At 37.4% G+C, this 21117-nt stretch overlaps 1 protein-coding gene across 1 annotated transcript in view; it reads right to left on the bottom strand.

Moving 5' to 3' along the window:
* LOC133519738 (afadin) overlaps window positions 1-20875 on the bottom strand; it is a 164792-nt gene extending 143917 nt beyond the window's left edge. The window contains exons 1-2 of the mRNA XM_061853800.1: window positions 20511-20875; window positions 12897-12961 (exon numbers count right to left, since the gene is read on the bottom strand). The gene's annotated coding sequence lies outside the window, so the exon portion shown is untranslated. The remainder of the gene's footprint in view (window positions 1-12896; window positions 12962-20510) is intronic.
* Window positions 20876-21117: the final 242 nt, after the last annotated feature.

The following is a 21117-nucleotide window of genomic DNA, read 5'->3' as shown; positions in this document are numbered from 1 at the left end:
AGTTAACGTACCCAGAGCTTGAGAACTCGGTCCCCTTGTGTGAAGACTCCCATGTCTGTTATGTAATGCGACTGTACTGTTATATGGTGTCGCGTCACGCAATTCTAATTGATGTCTACGACGCTGTAATAAGTGTCGTCTTCATTCAGCCGTTTCGTTCTCCGCTAACGCTTATCTCTAAATCTACTTTTAACATTTAAAACCGGCTTTTGTATTAGCAGTGCCCTTGTTACAGAAATACAGCGACCAGTTCGTAACTTCTTTTTAGGGTTCCGTAGCCAAATGGCAAAAAACGGAACCCTTATAGATTCGTCATGTCCGTCTGTCTGTCCGGTTATGTCACAGCCACTTTTTTCCGAAACTATAAGAACTATACTGTTCAAACTTGGTAAGTAGATGTATTCTATGAACCGCATTAAGATTTTCATACAAAAATAGAAAAAAAAACAATGAATTCCCCATACTTCGAACTGAAACTCAAAATTCTTTTTTCATCTGACCCATACGTGTGGGGTATCTAGGTAGGTCTTCAAAAATGATATTGAAGTTTCTAATATCATTTTTTTCTAAACTGAATAGTTTGCGCGAGAGACTTCCAAAGTGATAAAATGTGTGCCCCCCCCCCCCCCCCCCCGTAACTTCTAAAATAACAGAATGATAAAACTAAAAAAAATATATGATATACAATACCATACAAACCTCCACCGACTCGCACTTGGCCGCTTTTTTTATCAATGTCAAGACGAAAGGGTGATTTAGGCGCCCGTTTACTTTCTTAACCTTGAATTTTCTGAAGTATCAACGCGCCCCTTGTCAGACTAATGATCATATAATAGACGTGTCCACAAACATGCCGTACAAGGTCTTGTTGACGTGGATAAGAAAGTGGTCGATTCACTCCAATATTTATACTTACATTAATTGAATTTGATAACTACTTAAAATGCGTAGTCGGCATTGTCGAAGGAATGCAAAGGTACAAAGATAAAGCTGTGAGTCACATGGAAGGCACGCGAGACTCCGCGCCGCTAAGCTCCAACCCGACACGACAGCCTTAGCACTTAAGCACAGGGTTATAGGTACGATGCGTGGCACTCGATCTTGGTGACGTCACATCACGAGCGATAAATTAATCGCCAAGATAAAGATACAATCGGCTTGCCAATTAATTGCGTTCAACTACAATTGCACTATTCATCTTCAAAAATAGTTTTGTAACAATTTTACTGCTACTTAGTTTAAAGCTCATGGGACATATTTGTCTAGTGATCGGACGTATTGATTTAGAATGAGTACACCTTACAATTTAAAGGAAACATCAAACTTATTGCCTTCGAGTAACTACGGGCGCACACCTGCTTTATAGCTTACAAACTCGACATGACGCTAGTGTTCACCGGACTAGAATCAAATTACCAAGCTGTCAGCATGATCCTGGTGTAAACATACTATATTTGGTTACTTACAAAAACAAAACAATACAAGATGTGAATCTTAGATTTAGAGAGTCGCATCGTATCGTATCTATTGGCGAAGTGATAGTAGGGCAGCAGTTATTAGTCGGGTTTCGTTCCGGTGTTTCAGAGAGAGTAAGCGCGTTGGCAAGCCGCCGGCGAGCCCAGCGCGGGGTGCCACGTTTTGCAACCTGGGCACAGGTACTGAGAAGTGACGCGGGCTGCGACTCTGACGGCATTATAGCGACTACAAACGACCGTGACCGGATGGACGCGTTCACTATCGATGAAAGCGGCGAAACACGCGATTACGTCGCATAACTGATCCGTTTTGGAGAAACAAAGAAAATTTGTGATATGCACGACTCGCTGATTTAGTTACGAAAATATCTTCGTTTTGCAAAATCTTTAGCCTTGCCTATAGCACCGAAGGACCGCCGTGTCAGTATCTCGCCCGAGAGATAGACTACCCGTCCCTTACCCGTCCCTCTCTAATTAATACAGTTATAAAAAGACGCATGTCTACCCCAGAACGCGAGATACTATCGCGGCGCTCTTGTGCTAAGCCCACTGACGAGTTAATAGGTAAATGTCATGGCTACGATCACTAAAACAATTACAGGATGTGATCTGAATGGTTTCTGAGTTTTCATTTGGCAGAAGCATTGTTTTGGGTCATTCGCTTACGGTCAATAACGTCGTTTAGCAAAGAATGTTGATGTGTTGTATCTAAAGAACCTAAATACTATTGATGATTTTGATTAGATGTCTCGGTACTGATTTTGTCTAAATGCACTTCAGAAAAAAGTATGTCAAAAGGAGCCACAGTTAATGTGTTTAGTATTCCCTATAGTGCTAACTGTCGCCTGTGCTGGGTACAGACAGTTTGTGCCGTACCTTATCGACCATTGAAGGGTGTACGAAGGGTGGCCGGAGCCTGGCACCGACTGTACCAACGTGCACCTCACGCAGGTTCCCTCAATGGGTAACCCGACACGGAAAATGGCATACGTATAGAAACTACCGATTTTGAAACGACTCGCGACGAAAGAATATTTTGGTCTCACGAAAATAAAAATATTAGGCCAATGTCACTGAACAAAGAGTAGCTGAACAAACCTCTTAGTTAATTGTAATTTGGTAACGGAACGGCAAACTACCGCGGATTAAAAAGATAATCTAAGACAATACTCGTCTTGCGCCATTGATGTTCAGAGAACCGAGATGCCATTACAAGCCATTGTTTCCAAAATCATTTTGCAAGGCGGCGGGTAAACGATAAATAATACGTAATTTACTTGCTCTTGCTTTAATATCACGTTCAGTTTCCGTTACTACGAAATTCCCACAATATTGTATTGAGTATTGACACTATTGACGTTGTTAGACAGTTGTCGGCTTATTAACATTCTCGGCCAGTGAACACGGTTACTGACAGTGACCCACTTCAATTCCGCGTGTATTTCTTGTAAGTTTACTTGTATATAATATATAAATAACAGCAATGGTTTAGAACGATGTTTATAGAAGGTATTGTGAAACTTTCCTAAGGTTTTCTAAGAGCAGCAGAGCTGTACTTTAATCTAACTAATTTTGGAAAGGTACCTACCTCTCTAAAAAGGAATGTGTATAAAATATAAATCATAGATATCACGGACGATAAAACGGGCATTACGGACATTCCCGAAAATGGCTATCTTAAATTTATTGAATGTGTATAAACATCCAAACCAAACCAAATTTATAATTTTCATTGGTATAAGTTATTAAAAAGCGGCCAAGTGCGAGTCGGACTCGCCCATGAAGGGTTCCATAGCATTTATGACGTATTAAAAAAAAACTACTTACTAAATCTCGTTTAAACCAATTTTCGGTGGAAGTTTGCATGGTAATGTATCATATATTTTTTTAGATTTTCCATTCTCTTATTTTAGAAGTTACAGGGGGGGGGGGGACACATTTTTCCACTTTGGAAGTGTCTCTCGCTCAAACTATTCAGTTTGGAAAATAATGATATTAGAAACCTAAATATAATTTTTGAAGACCTATCCATAGATACCCCACACGTATGGGTTTGATGAATTTTATTTTAATTTTATGACGTATTAAAAAAAACTACTTACTAGATCTCGTTCAAACCAATTTTCGGTGGAAGTTTGCATGGTAATGTACATCATATATTTTTTTTAGGTTTATCATTCTCTTATTTTAGAAGTTACAGGGGGGGGGGGGCACACATTTTACCACTTTGGAATTGTCTCTCGCGCAATTTTTTTTAATTTCAGTTCTAAGTATGGGGTAGCCCCGAAAATGTATTGTTTTTTTTCTCTTTTTGTATAAATATCTTAATGCGGTTCATAGAATACATCTACTTACCAAGTTTGAACTCTTATAGTTTCGGAAAAAAGTGGTTGTGACATAAACGGACAGACGTCTGGACATGACGAATCTATAAGGGTTCCGTTTTTTGCCATTTGGCTACGGAACCCTAATAAAAACGGGTATTATTCCCAACCTGAACCAGGTTGTCAAAAAATCACAAATAATAGTTATTTTCACCTCAGCAGCTCGATCAAGCCTAATTTCATCACTCCAGGGAGTGAGACAAAGTAGCTTTTTAATTTACTTTAGGTCATGAATACAGGAATATTTTCTAGAAGCTTACGTCATACTAATGATGCCTTTCATTGATGAATGTAAATAAATGTGGTTAACTTTACTTGATGTTGAATTATTTTAACCTTTAAAAAGTAGCGAGAACATTCTCACTACTGAGGTGAAAAGTTGTATGTGTCACACGAGAGCAAAGTTATTTTACATCTCCTGTTTTTTAGTCCCTCGCTACGCTCAAGATTCTAACTTAGAATTTTGCGCTTACTCGGGACTCAAAATCAACACTCGCAAGAAAAACCAACTTTCCTCTCTTGTTGCACAAAATTATTGGTATATATTATCAGCACCTGCGAGGATATTTCGTCGCTATACTTACTCAAACTCATATCTGATATACGTATCTAATATACATATAGGTAGCGACGATTTGTGTTTACCTTTTAGTTCCAGAGACAATCCCATTTTCCCATACGCTCCATACATATTTTTCGAAATTAAATAATAATAAATTAGATTTTTGACCAAATTTACCTATATTATAAATGAATGCTCTTTCAAAAAAAATTACAGTTTGAAAATTGCGTTTCTATTTATATGAAAAACATTTTCAACCCACCATGCGTCGGAGGAAAAAAATTTTTTTTATGATATAGGAGGCAAACGAGCAGACGAATCCCCCGATGGTAAGCGATCGATTACCGTCGCCCATAGACACCTAACACCAGAGGGGTAGGGTTAGACCAAGATAACTCTGCAACGTTTTTGATAGAACAGACTTTGCAAGTGTCATTTATACGTCATTATTTCATAAAAGGTTGACGTTTAAAATAACACTTGCACAGTCTGGGCTATCAAAATCGCTACAGACTTATTTTGATCTCACTCTAATGTTCTAATTTCCCAGTTATATGAATATTTATAGGTAGGCCCTAGTGCCCCTAGTGTATGTGTAAATAATTATGCACTTCAATTGCAACGCATTTTTTTCATGTTACATTTACGACTATTTTCTCTCCAAAAAACCGGTTAAGTGCGAGTTCGTTTTACTCGCGCACAGAGGCTTCCGTACAAACTTTGAATTATCTCGTGTAACAATAAAGGCGAAAGACTTTTGAACAGAAGTACCTATACTAAGTATAATTGTGTACAGCGACATCTATCGGCAAATTAAAACAAAAATATTACTTTGCTTATCCGCGAAAAGATAACGTGCTAGTCAATCAGTGCTAACCCGTTATAGTTACTTCCGTATTTTTACATGCAATTAATGTTCCCACCCTCCCACCAGCTCCCATTCAGCAGACGACTGAATCGGATTCAATCGTCGGACTTCGGACCGTCCCTGAGGACGCCTCGTAGAGAGGCGAAACACGTGTCGAGTTTTGTATTTTCGGTGGTGAGATGTTATATTTATTTGCGTATTTATTTTTGCGGTGGGAGAGTGGGAACATTAATTGCATGTAAAAATACGCAAGTAAATATAACGGGTTAGCACTGATTGACTAGCACGTTATCTTGTCGCGGATAAGCAAAGTAATATTTTTTGTTTTAATTAATATGGATTTCCGCAAAGTAACGCCTGATTCTTTTAACTATCTATCGGCAAATTGTCTAACTAATTTGCGCGATGTAATGCACGTATGTTGGTTTTTCGAGGATAATTTTCTATCATGTAAACCGATTTCAAAAATTGTTCTTTTATTTGAAAAAGGGTGTAAGTATTTAATGTAATCTCATAAACGGAACGGTATTTTTTTTCATCATTTTTTTCATTTCAAATCATTTTTTTTCTCAGTGAAAAAAAAATATTTGGAATATTTGAGCTCTTTCAAATGATACCCCACTTGACCTAGTCACTCGACTTTGAAATTTTGCCCCCTCTTCATATTGGGCATTTGCCATACTTAATAAAAATAAAATAACAAAATAATACTTTCAATGTGTCTGGGTTAGTGTTGTTCATAACCATAACTATTACAAATTTCAAATCAATAGCTTAAGTGGTTCTCGAGATATTTAGCAATGTGATAGACGGACGGACGGACAGAGTCGCACCATAAGGGTTCCTTTTGTACCTTTTTGGTACGGAACCCTAAAAACGTAGTTTTATGGCTGTAAATTACCATTAATAATCAATAAAAAGCCCTACTCAGCAAAGTAACAACGCCAGTCGTAATGTAGGGATCGATAGCGGTTCTCTATCAGATCTATCGCCAACAGCTAGATTAGTCAAGCTTGTCAACATGAGCAAAAGCCTGGCAAATATAGATTTCTTAGAGCGACAACACATCAACCTAATAGAAAGTTGAAATCATTCATAATGGACAAAATGAGTATTTATTTTGTATATTTATGTTTTAGTATGTTTAATACAATTGTACATCGTTTATTTTTAAACTTTGAAAATGAACAACTATAGACCAAGAATGTCTCTGAAATAAAACATTCAAGCAAGGACGGAATAAAGCAATGGATCTTAGCACATTAATACATGTCATACACTGTGCTGAACAAGATGTGTAACGTTTATCAACGGTATGTATTGGAATGTTAGTCATCGTCGGACGCCTAAATTAGCCCGGCAAAGGAAAAGTTTTGTATAATATTTTAACTGTTACATCACTGAATCAGCCCTGATACAAACAGATGCACATAAGTAAAAACAAATAAAAAGTCAGTGCAGCAGTTGTATCAGCTCCGTTCACGCGCATTTGCTCATTCCACACGTTTCACTACACAAATCTACATTAGCGTTCATCACTAATAGCAAATAAACTGATTTATTTAACAATTTCGTATCTGCGTTCAACATGTTTCGAAAAATGAACTTTGTTACTATAGCACATAGTTATTTTTTGCAATTAGATAATTGACTAATATACGTTACTGTGTAATGAACCAGACAACATAGCGAAGCAGCTTGTTTGAATAAGTGAAATATTCTTTTAGTCCATATACGAGACCATGTTATTGCATAACAGCTTTCTTTCGTAGCGTACTACGAGTAAACGAAGACAAGCGAATTTTCGGCTGCTCTATGACGAAATTACAATACAATGAATCACGCAGGAGATTCGATGGTGCGTAGATGTGTTCGTAACTACTTTATTTCTAACAGAGAACGACATTTGTAATCTTTTTGACCGATGTCTTTTTGACATAGTCAGATGACCAAATCACTTTTATGGATTTATTACTTATTAGCTTAAATAACTAACATGTAGATCTGACATTTTAACTAAGGTGTAAAGTTTATGAAGAATGTGTAAGGCTTGTAGAGTTAGAAGGATTTGCCTTACTGCATGCGTTCTGCGGGCTGCGGTCAGGTCAAATAATAAATAATAATAATAATAAATAAATATTATAGGACATTATTACACAAATTGACTAAGTCCCACAGTAAGCTCAATAAGGCTTGTGTTGAGGGTACTTAGACAACGATATATATAATATATAAATATTTATAGATACTTAAATACATAGAAAACATCCATGACTCAGGAACAAATATCCATTGCTCATCACACGAATAAATGCCCTTACCAGGAAATCAAATGGAACGCAGACCGCACTATGTATGAACAACATTGTCAGCCAGGGCAGTCGGTCAGCGGTCCAGGCAGGGAAACCGGTCAGCAATCCGGGCGATGCGGGCAGGGTAAACAGTATGACCTATATATTCAAGTCATAAAATATTGCAGATCATTAAAAAAACAATCGTGTGTAGGCAGAATATGACCGGTTGTTATATCAGTTTTGCCTCTGGCTACGCTTATTCTTTAGCTCTGTGAGAGACGTCAAACGCCGAAAACGGCGGACTAAATTTGTTCTAGGTCAGTATATGTATAAATAAATAAATATTATAGGACATTATTACACAAATTGACTAAGTCCCACAGTAAGCTCAATAAGGCTTGTGTTGAGGGTACTTAGACAACGACATATATAATATATAAATATTTATAAATACTTAAATACATAGAAAACACCCATGACTCAGGAACCCATGCTCATCACACGAATAAATGCCCTTACCAGGATTTGAACCCGGGACCATCGGCTTCATAGGTAGGGTCACTACCCACTAGGCCAGACGGGTCGTCAATCTTCTGATATATATCAATGTTATGAGCCCATGGCATTTTGAAATTATGCAAATTTGGTGGAATAAGCCCTACTCATTATAACAAACGGTTCGGTAGACCTTTTTTTTGGAAATTGCTGTGTTGAGTCAATCCATGCTGCTTTCAGTTAGAAGAAGATGTAAGTTACATGGGAACGTCAAACTGACAGTGACCACCGCCCGCCGCCCGCTTGCTCGCCTGACCGCCGCCCGCTGCCCGCCTACCTGCTCGTACGCATCCTTCCGTTCCCTCCGCGTGTTCGCACGGTCAGATCGCATCTCTATATAAAATATATAGAGACTGACAATGTTGTTCATACATAATGCGGGCTGCGTTCAATTTGACCTGACCGCAGCCCGCAGAATGCATCCAGTGTGGCAAATCCTAGAAGCTCGGCTCTACAACAGATCTGATAACTTTTTGACAGTGAGCCTTATGGTTTCGTCTTGGCAATATTTTGCATGAAAATGTTTTTGTTGGGATAACACTAACAATGATTGGATTATTAAGTTGTCATTAAAAGAAATAAATCGAATTAAATATTACTCTACCCATCATATGGATTTTTGCCGTGACGCTATCCTTACAGAACAAAATGAAGGGACCCATAAAGAAGACTCAGCTCCCGGCACAGTTATTTCTTCACACACCAGAAAGGCGCAACAGAAGAAGTTTAGGGACGCTTAATCCATATTAAACCGATTTTGTTACCGGTTTGCTTAATCGGAAAATAGGACAAGCAACAAGAAGGTATAGAGGGAAATGCGTGGAACACAATTTTTGACTTCGTAACTATATTAAATTTAGACTAGTTAGGAGGTGAACATATGACACAGATGCACAAATGTTCATATTGAGAGCCTAAATTGTATTAAGTAAAACATTTTTAGATTCGATAAGTTTGCGGACAACTAACCCAATTGGAACGGCGATTATTTTATTACCAAAGTATGATTAATATTAAAGAAGCTATTGGACAAATATTTATATCGAGTGTTTACATTACATACATAGATTTCCAATGTCCTTGATGCGTAGTAAAATGGGCTATAGCAGGTGGTAGGTGCACCGTTCCACTTGCAGTCTAATTGAATTAGTGGCAATCGGCTTGCTGACTCGCTGCGACGCCGGCCGTCCCCATTCATGCCCTACGCATGTCCACATAACGTGACTGTAATTAAACTATAGTCTGAGAAATTAACGCTTCAATGAACATCAATGGCAAATTACCGGCGTGTCCTTACTAACTAAAAATAACGTGTAACTAAAATATCAAGTCCTAACTAGACCATAAGAAACAATCTAGAATATTTTCATGTTTTTGAGTAGTTGGTTTAGCAAATGCAGACAAATATATTAAGTACCTATTCATTTTTATAATAATAAATTGAAGCAACTCATCTCCCACGGTCATAAGGCCTGTACAAAATATGGTAAACCATAATGTTTACTCTACAGCATATACATGGAAGTTGCTATATATTCCAGCCTACCTAATAGCTTATTATAAATGACTATAAATAAAATAAAGTTTGTTACTTAACTCCCGTACCTAATTAAAACAGGTGCTAAGAATTTACGATAATTTCTTGTACATGCCTACATGCTCTACCGAACTAGTATCTAAAAGCGGTTGCTTTAACATATTTAGGGCGAGTTTCAGATCAACGCAAAGAATGTTGATTCATGTATTTTTTCTTGCGATATATGTAAGTTTATATGTTTTCAGAATACTGCAGCCGGGCGATAAATGCTTGAGTTGTTCACAAGGTTAGTATGATCCAGAAGTAGCGGCGAATGTATTGCCTGGCTTGCAACAGTAAGTAAAGAACTTATTTACGAAATAAAAATTTCATATTATTATACGGTGAAGAAAAACACCCTGAGGAAAAGGATCAAATCCTAAGACCTAGTTGGAAGCATTACATCAATGGTTGGAAGGCCAGATATCGCTACCGAAAAAACTGGTACCAGGAAAGTTTTTTTAATACCACATCGGTGGCAAACAAGCATACGGCCCGCCTGATGGTAAACAGTCACCGTAGCCTATGGACACCTGCAACACCAGATATACAACATGTGCGTTGCCGACCCTTTAAAAACCTGTACACTCCTTTTTTGAAGAACCCTATACTGTAAACCCTCGGGAAAACCTTCGGCAGGGCAGGGAGCTCATTCCAAAGCTGAAGCGTCTGCGGGAGGAAATTCCTCTTATACCGCACAGAACACCCTGCCGACGGCGAGCGGTGCGATGATAGATGCGGCCGTTGTCAAACAATTCTTCAGAGCACAGCCCATTGTATACATTTAGTGTAGCCCATTATACAAGCGATAGAATACACTCAAGGAGGCAAAGTCTGAATTTTGAAAGTTGTCTGAAGTCTGAAATTTGAATGTGATTTATTTTTTAAAGAAAGAAAATAAACGCATTGTTCAAAGTAAAGTTACATTATGAAATATCTCTTGAATACATGTTATTTTCATGAGCTTGTATTCGCCGTGGGTACAGTTGCGGTGCGAAAGCAACCTGACACCGCATCCGCTGAGCAGGCTGAGCTCCTCCGGCCGACCAGTACAATGACCTATTCAGCTTTAAACTATGACTATTGTCTCTTCGGTGTGGTATTATGGAAGTTAATCTTCATCGTTAACCAAGTATGACCTCTCCTTACATGGGGTGGGGCATAAATTTGTTTAGTTTAATATGTAATTTGTCAGTAGTATAGTTGTCATAGATCGGCTTATCCCATTATTTTAAAAAATCATGATAAATTTGGAGGCAGTCAAAGGATACTAATTTTGTTTTCTAGAAGAGTTCACGGAATAAGTGAGTCATTTTATTCATTAAATTGCAAAGCATATTAAAGTTTTAAAGGAAACATGAGATTTAAACTGACGCAACAATATCCCGTAGAAGTCGCCAGCGCACAGCTTTCAAAGTCCAGTGATAATGATAGCGCTGAACGCGGTACTTTAAAAACTGGTTATAGTAAAATATGCCACTTACTGCGGCAGGCAAACGTGAAAGTTTAGCTAGCGATCACTTTAATATGTTTATGTCAGAAACTTGTCTGCTGCTCTGACCCACATGATAATCTAAACGATCTCTAGTATCGCAAAGAAAATAGTTTTGTCATGTTTAAAATTTATCGCTTTGTAACCCCTGAAAAGATCCAAAAATGTATTCAGCATTAAGGAAGCACTTTGTAGGCATCAAAAGCAACTCCAAGACGTTGATACCACTAAGTCTAACAGATAGAAACCTAAGGAAAGGGGCTTGGCCGCGAGCACTCCTATGATTGAGCGAGCCCTTGTGTACAGAGAAAACGGCGTGAGAAAGTAAAAAGACGCAATCATCCCAGAGAAAAGCTCGGAGAGGCAGGTACATTCGGCGCCTTAATAGAATACTTAAAAATTCAGGACATAGGCTCGCACATACGCTCGGGGCTTGACCCACTACCGCTACTTTAGCACTTCTGCTAACCAATGTTTATGGCCATAACATGCCCTTTACAATTAAGAGCGTTTAGTGATGTTATGTGTACTTAGAAACTTTAAGGGAAGTTGGTTATGAAGATATCAGAAGCATACACAGTGTTGGCCGAACGTTAATTGCAATCAACCATTAACCATTATAAATTGAAGCGTAACCGTAACGGACGGTTACAGTTTACGGATCAATTTAAGATGGATTATGGTCAATAATTTTTAATTGCATTAACGTTTCGGCCAACACTGAGCACACGCTTGCGAAAAGTAAGTAAAGTAAATATTCTTTATTGTGCACCATACCATACCAGTTAAAAATACGTAGAAAATGAAAAAGAGATTTTAAAACTGGTTAACAACAGGCGATCTTATCGTTAAGAAATGATCTCTTCCTTTCTTTGGGTAGCCGAAAACTAAGAACTTACAACATTGAACGGGCAGTGCTGACATACGTACAATTCCAAATTTTATATTAAAGGAAAAAATGGAAAAAGTTGCACTTCCGGCAGGACTTGAACCTACAACCTCCGCATTCCGTGCGTTACTCTTAACCAATTGACCTACGGAAGCGTCGGAAGCCTACCGCTACCAGAACCTCGCAAATCTTTCCATTCCTTCCCTATGTATTTTTGATGTGGCGTAAAGCGATATCTACAGAAAGACGATTACATATTTTAACAACGACGACTGACTTCTGACTGACTTATTTTAAGAGCAACGCACGGATTGCGGAGTTTGCGGGTTCAAGTCCTGCCGGTAGCGAAACTTTTTCCATTAATATAAAATGTAGAGTATCACTCGCAGACATATATGCATATTAAAAAATAGTTTACATATAATTCAGCTAACTAAGGACGCAAACAATTATATACTTTAATATAAATACATAAATACTAATATTATAAATAGATAATAATTTATATATATTATACAATCATAAATAAAGACAAGTTAAGGCAGCGAAAAGTAATGAATTTTCGAACAAAATATTTTTGAAAATGGGAAGGGATTTAGCACGTCTAATGTCTAATGGTAAAAAGATAAAATAGAGTTAAATGTGACCGCGGCCGACAAAATGTCCCAAGGACGAGATTTGCTTGTCTCTTTATAGGAATAACCTATCACGGCGTCTCCTTATGGCAAGCGACAAAATGGTACGTTTTGCCGGTCGCGGTCACAAATTGGTCTGAAATTTCTTGTAGGTACTTTTACTTACGTTAGAAAGAATATGGACACGCCGTCAGACAGCAGTTGGCGTTGTCCTTAACTACGCCATGCTATCTGCAACAAGAGAACCTATGTCAATTGTACAAAGTGGCGCTGCAATAATCCGCATGGACACTTACATTGTCGCAATACTCGCAATAGGTATTAACGTGACTGGCTCAATGTATATAGATTATTGTAAGTGGATTATTGTAACATATAAGCAAATTGTGGAAGAAAATTAAGCAAAGCAAATGATATATTCTAATGCTTTTTATTATTATTATTATGAGCCCATATTGTCCCATTGTTGGGCAAAGGCCTCCCTATTATTCTTCCATACAAGCCTAGTTAGCAGGCTTACTGTCCACTCACCAACACGCACTGGTCGAGCGTGGTGGGTTAACCGTCCAACCCCCTCAAATAACGAAACGTAAACTAATGCTTTCAAATATTTTAAATTATTGTTGATGCACATAATATTAAGACAAGGTTTCCGGTTTAAGGCAGCCTACAACATTTCCATCCTCACCACTTATGTAGATGGTTGGCAGTCCTCAACTATGCCTTTCTCCAGAAACTTCCTGCCTCGCACAGCACTGTGAAATGAACTGTCGCCTGCGGTATTTCCGGACCAATACGACCTTCAAACGTACTCCCAGGAGCTTCGAGCGTACTCCCGTCTTAAAGGCCGGCAACGCACTTACAACCCCTCTGGTGTTGCAGGTGTCCATGGGCGGCGATATTCGCTTACCATCAGGTGATCCGTCTGCTCGTTTACTTTAGGATTTGCCACCACTCCTACCAAGTACATACTTTATGAGTCATCAATGCAGATAATTTATAATATATTTTGACAATACCTCGGAGATAGACCTCGGCTTTTATCTATATCTGATTCTTATCAACTAGCTTAGCTACAACTGTTACCTTACAGTGAAAGGGTCATTTTAGGTAGCTTACACTCGTTCTAAATCATCACAACATTAAGATATTTGGATAAACTAAAACCATCACGATATTAGCAAGTTTTCAAGCTCAGATCATAGAAGGTTATATCTATGTTTTCATGAGTATTACGTGCGACATAACTATTAAAACAACCATAGCTTTCATCATTTCATCAACATCTAACAATAATCCAGTGACATGTCAAACAATAATCTAACAGCGACAGTTGCGTCAAAAACATAGTCAAATAAGGAAGGTCGCACATGCAGAATTTAAAACAACGGCACATTTACACAATAGCTTTCTCTATGCTTTCATCGAATAGGGATTTAGCTGTACTACAAGAGGCACCGATAGGCGACCGCACCATAAAAATTGGTACCTGCGAGGCTGCTCGCAATCACTATTGAATCACTGCCTGCACAAGTGACTCACTGAGGCAACGACCCGAGTACCCCAGACCGCCAACTGTTGCAAATTTAAGAGATAAAAAAGTTGCAATCACTGGCAGTGGCGGTGACAATGCCTATTGGGCCTCATTATAAAACCTTTGTTCGTTACCTCTTGTAAGGGATTTATGAAGTAGGTAGACAATTCGATCGTTTATGTTTGTTTGTGTTTGTTTTTAGTGTTTTTTGTCATCCAATTTCATTAGTGGTTAAAATATAATTGAAGTGTATACATTTAATATTATATTAACACCTAATTTTAAGTCGTCAAGCGTATTTAGGAAATAATCACAATGTTGCACAATAATAATAGACAATGATTTACATATTTGCTTTATTTGTTTGTAGAATATTGTTCGATGAATGAAGTTGCTGTGATGATGAATCTCTTCGATTATCACGATAAAAGTTTATCCTAAGCTACCAACTCAACTACCTATATCCGGTAAAATGAATGTTACTCATTAAGATTTTAGTTGATCTCCTATGTATGAAGCAGTGTTTTGGTCAAAACAATTTGTAAATTTAAGGAGAAGCAAGTTGAAACAATTACCATGAAAAGTTACCTTTGAGAGCTGGATGGAGCGGGGCCCCAGTGTTCATGAAGTGAATAAATTCAGAAAGATAACGCGATCTTATGAAGGACTTTGCATTTTTGGGATGTGTTAAGTCAACACAAACTATAAATTCGTTTTAAGTAACGACTAAAAACTCAAGCAGTAGCCGTGACACGATAAAACATTGGCATAGGTGAGGATAATGCCCATAACAGCCTTATTAGAATGTAAAGCCCGTAGGCCCGCCTCGGGCCGAAGAATAAGCGCATAGTACGCATAGGCATGGCACGTGTCACGATTTTGATATTCCGACGACTAAGTACTGGCGTTAGGAGGTAAAATGCAGGTAAGTGGTAAGTTGTATGTTGAGTAAGTACTTGGTAAACCTACTGTTATTAGCTCAAAAGACAAAAATGTATGCAGCTTCATATCAAGAGCTTGTTTGTTTATTTTCGTTTGCTTCTGTTTCAGGCAAAATGTACCACTATCGGTTGTAAATAATGTTTTGGCTGAGCAGGGCACTTATTTTGTGTGGAGGTAGGTATCTATTACAATGTTTAAATCAGAAAATTTGTTTTGACCTTGGACCCATGAATTAACTACTCAAAATTGGACGCTGAACTGGTGAGACCTATTGAATTGACTAATCAGGAAGTCTGCTTAGTCATTTTCTCGTGAAAGTCAGGCAGTTATTGAATTTGATTAACCTATGACGCGTTTTGTGTCGTCCTATTGAAAACGGAGTATGTACGGATTGTATGGTGGACCGAATTTCTGTTTCAAGCATGTCGTACAGATATTTCGGTCGACGATTGCATCTGAACACTTAAATATTCACTTCACGACTGCGAGCGAAATGCAAGAGGTCATGGCGTCCCTGCCTGTGCCTGAATCTTGTCTTTTGTCATTATTAACTTTTATGATGCAATTTCTCAGTTTCCGCAAAGAAACAAGATCACGCCGCGAGGCTCAGTGGTTCAGCGAAGCGGTACTTCCTTGGCTGGTAATACCATCGGTTAGCAAATGTTCGCCTTTCGTTCGCGAACCAGTGTAGATAAATGAAATCTCTTAAGGCATGCTGGATCTCAAGGTAACTTTTACACTAGTTGCCTGATACGAGCGTTCGCTTGCGCACGGTGCGATGGAGATCAGGCCCTGCAGCGCAACGGTCGCGACGAATGCACCACCGTGACGTCTGATGACAATCCGGACTAGTACCGTTTGCTCTAGTCTCGCTGTTTTGGTGAGTACATTAGCAAAAGCACAGATAAAATAACAATGGAAATTTACAAGCCAATTTGTTGAAACCTAAGCGCAATGTAAGTTGCGTCGAACGATGTTTGTTTTCTTTTTCTCCATCCAACTTAAGCGGGGGGTTGAATAAACGCGGCAATCAGACGTAAGGTCGCCTATATCCTACATATGACCATCAATACCATCATCATCACAATGATGGTCGATGTCATTCGATGACCAGGATGCATTTCACTTCGGTAACGCGTTTATGCATGGATAGTTGTTAACAGCGTTATTTCTCTATTACAGTACAAAGTTCCTATGGCCACTTCCGGTCTCCATCATTAGATCACCTTAAGTAACATTAAATTATGGATACCAGTGTAATATTTTTTAACTTGCAAGATTCAATTTCAAACTTTGGGACAGCAGGTGAAACAACCTCTAAGCTACCCCTAAAGCTTTTAAGCTTAAAATAACATTTAAAAAATCAGCACTTGCAAACAAGCAATGTAGGTACGCTCAATATCATAGGTCGAGTCATATGAAAATACTTTGGCGAACAAAGTATTCGCCGCGGCAAATCGCGTGCAAAGGCAGCCAGGTGGAAGTAGGTATGTGTAAATGTGTGTACTGCAGGGCCATTTATCTGTGACATGACCTTTGACTTGACCTCTTACCGGACATTGGACAAGACCCTAGCCTAGCCTAGCTGGTAATTTATCGCTCACGCGAAAACGAAACGGAACTTTAAAACGAACTGAGGAGCCTCAAAGTACAAATTGTCGCATCTCATCCATCAGCATCACATAACAGGTACCAGTAATATCAGTATCTATGCTATAAGTAGTTCGTTTTTTAGAACTAGAAAAAATAGTACACAATCTTGACCTGTCCTTGATCCGTTTAGTACAGTTTTGCTGTCTACCGTTCTGCAATACTTCCTCAATTGCTCAAAGGTTAACTGGAAAAGATCCCTGAAAGGGATAAGTTCGCCTTTGTACAAATGATGTGTGTTCTTTCCTGTTTTATGTTTCTTTTTGTACAGTAAAATGTTTTACTACTACTACCACTCACTACCTGTCTTTTTATTGAAAATTATTAAAAACGCTTTTTAAAAATTTGTTGATGATAACAAAATAATGTAACACTTGGTTATGATTTCTAATTGTTACATATTTGCCGTGACCATAGAGAAATAAGTAAGCATAGAGTGCATTGGAGTGCAGCATTCACTCCATACATCAGTTTTGTTACCAAAATGCTTATTATTTTCGTAGTCGACATCTAGCGTCGAGTAGCGGATTTATCAGTACTGCTACTTGACATAGATGTCGACTACGAAAATAATAAGCGTTTTGGTAAAAAAATATTTTTCTAGTGTTTTTTAATAAAAAGGCTGATCAAGTGATCACATAACTCTCATTCCAATGCTAAAAACAAACTATAAGATATCAATGCAACCAATTCATAAATAAATATGAGTACAAATTGAGATTGTGTTGCTAAGGCCAAAAATTCGTTGCATCAATAAATATTTTACTTAGACATAGGCTGCAATTAGACTATCATAGAAATGATCATATATGTATACATGATCTTATTTGAAAGCAGTCCTACAATTATGATCATTGATCATTGATCATTGATCTGAGTCGAATTTGTTAAATTATACCACCATAGGTTTGTAATTTTTCAATGACTTTTAGGTATATACATGATCACATATACACAATAGAGTTTTACTCTACTTATCAACCAAATCGATTCCGCTCATATGAAATCTATGAAATTGTTTCAGTAGCTTCCAATTGTGTACAATAAAAATTTAAACCATCACCAATAAAATCAATTCTATGCCCTTTGCAGATTTAATCGTGAATCGTAAAAAAAATGTTTGTAATTTGCATTGTCACAACCCTATAATTGCTTTTTGAGACTTGTAACCCTACCCAAGGAGACCTCCACTTGTATTACAAAATACAAATAATACAAGTTATAAGCATTTATAAAACTGGCCTGAAATATGAACTTATATAACTAGGGTTGTCATCCGTCCGGGTTTACCCAGATTTGTCCTAGTTTAGAGGGCATCCGGGGAGCGTCCGGGGGTGCTTCATTTGTAGTCCAGGTTTAAACATTTAAAGTCTTAGGCCGCCCGCGACACACGCACAACCTGTTTAAAAAAAGCGGCTGGGTGGAAGTTTGCATGGTAATGGACATCATATATTTTTTTTAGCTTTATCATTCTCTTATTTTAGAAATTACAGGGGGGGGGGGGGAACATTTTACCACTTTGGAAGTGTCTCTCGCGCAAACTGTTCAGTTTAGAAAAAAATTATATTAGAAACCTCAATATCATTTTTGAAGACCTATCCTCCTAGACACCCCACACATATGGGTTTGATGAAAAAAAAATTTTGAGTTTCAGTTCTAAGTATGGGGAACCCCCAAAATGTATTGTTTTTTTTTTCTATTTTTGTGTAAAAATCTTAATGCAGTTCACAGAATACATCTACTTACCAAGTTCTTATAGTTTCGGAAAAAAGTGTCTGTGACATAGACAGACAGACATGACAAATCCATAAGGGTTCCGTTTTATACCATTTGGCTATGGAACCATAAAAACCTGTTGAGATGTCCAGGTTCTGGACTCTAAAATCCGGGGTTTTTATGCATCTTGTCCTGGTTTCCAAATTTTAGAGATGGCAACCCTAACTTAATGCAAGTCTAAAAAACGCAAATCAACATTGGCAAGCTAATTTATTTTCTTTGATAGCAAATTAAACCAGTTTATATCAGAAGATGGTTAATAAAATTCTTGTAAAATTTTATTAATCCTATGTACAATAAAGTGTTAAAAAAATAGTTCATCATAATCGCCAACCCTAAGATATGCCATGCCACAGTTTTGCTTTGCCAGCTCCGTTGTGGGGTTTGCAGATAACATTTGAACTTCAAACTCGATAAATATTGCTCTAATATACCTACTTTAAAACTATCCTAAATTGTTTGAAGATTACTGAATCTTATTCTTAAGCTTTCACCGTATATATCTATTTCTCAGTTCTATGACGAGAATGAATGAGAAGAGATGTTAAGTAACTCTACCTTAAAAAATGTAGGTAATTTTTTATACTTTCTGTATGTATATTGTTATTAATAATTGGATTTGTGATAAGAACAAACTGTGCGCTGCAGCACCCTGGTTCACCAGCTATTTCAAATAGCCTAGCTAGGTTAGGGCACCGAAATTACATTTTAAACTTACAAGTGCGGTGCGAACTAGAAAGATTGGGATTCTAAAGCAAACATGTTGGGATTGAGATTCTAAAGCAAACATATTTTAGATTTTGATGGAACTTCAAAGTATTATTGACCTAAGATCACATGTACGAAAGAAACTCTTCAGCTTCAAGTCAAACTTTAAGTTAAAACAATTATTTGATAGTAAAAAATAACTTGAACAACATACATAGGAACATTGAATGTTTCATAAATTTTTGTAAATATTTGTTTTTGAATGTTCTATTTTTTTTTGCTCTCAATAAGATTTTGTCATATAATGTATGTATGTTTATAAATTACTTTGTAATGACAATGAGATTATACACTAAATTTTAAACAGAAAGAGTATTTGTTGTTATTTATTTATCATGCTCTTGATATGTCATAAAGTTTAAATTAAAAATAAGTAAGTAAGCAACTATTTTATACCTTTTACACATTGACTATCACTATCAATTGTTTCACAAAAATATATGTACCATAATTTAAACTCTGAAGCAATCCAATACAAATTCTTAACCAATTTTAGCATTAAATGGAGCCCTATTATTATGAATTTTATTATAAAAAATGCTCCTTTAACTGCTCTTTCTCAAGGATTATTATTATGGTGAATGAATAAAATAATGTGACATTATTCATTTGAATTTATAATTTACACCTACCTCATTAAAAGCAATATCAGAGAATGATTCCACCAACTTCAATCACTCTTTAGCGATAAGACTGCCTGTTGTCTGCCTCTTTCACTAATGAATTGTATTTCTTTAAGCTGTATCTTTTACTGAGGTGTGCCAATAAAGAGTATTCTATCTATCTATCTTGAATGATTTTACCCTCCAGCAAAATCCAAGTATATTATGAAATTAAATTGTATACAGAATAGATGTGACAACTAATTGCATGCATAAGGCAACAAAATTTAAAGACATAAACTTGAAATCGAAGTTGAAAGAGTATAATTTTTGTCACATAATAAATCAGGATCTCGATTAAAACACAAAATTTGCAATATGTATGCAGAAGTTGAACACAATACAAAACAAGAGTACTACACAACATTTTACGTCATTTGTGCACGAGACCTGCTTTAGTTTAGAGTAGCATGCTACAAGGAATCCTGCTATAAGCAACAGTACCAACCTTTTAATTGTAACAATCCTCTTATCAAAAGAATTACAAGCATTATTCACACATTATAAAACAGTTACAACAGAACAACAACACTTGAACAACTTTAGAATTCGTTGTAAAACTTTTCCAAGGCACTTCTGTAGACGACACCGCTATTGTAAGCACACTTTTTGTAATTGTAAATCGAAATGCATCATATTATAATTAATAAAAAGTTACTTAGAAATTATTACATGACTGCATGGTACGTATTTTTTCACCAAATATTTCTCAACGGACGGAAACAAACTTCACGAGTTCACTTCACGACGACAAGGCACGCACAAGTATACAGATAACGTAAACTGTAGATAGTCGCCGAGAAGCTTCGTATCGTATACACTCAAATAGTAAGGACTGTTAGGTTGGCTATCCTGGTTCAGTGGCGGATTAACCGAACAGCAGAAAAAGCATATGCTAAGGGCCCCGCGCTTAGGGTGGCCCCGCGCACCGACCCAGAGGGACTACCGCGAACCACGTTCGACATGTTGCCACTCTGTCGCACTTATTAGTACGTACGTAAGTGTGACAGGGAGGCAACATGTCGAACGTGGTTCGCGGTAGGCCCTCTGATCAT

This window comes from Cydia pomonella, chromosome 7 (genome assembly GCF_033807575.1).
Source record: "Cydia pomonella isolate Wapato2018A chromosome 7, ilCydPomo1, whole genome shotgun sequence".
Taxonomy (NCBI): domain Eukaryota; kingdom Metazoa; phylum Arthropoda; class Insecta; order Lepidoptera; family Tortricidae; genus Cydia; species Cydia pomonella.
Note: the sequence above shows the minus strand (reverse complement) of the source record. Positions and strands in the feature narration are given on the sequence as shown.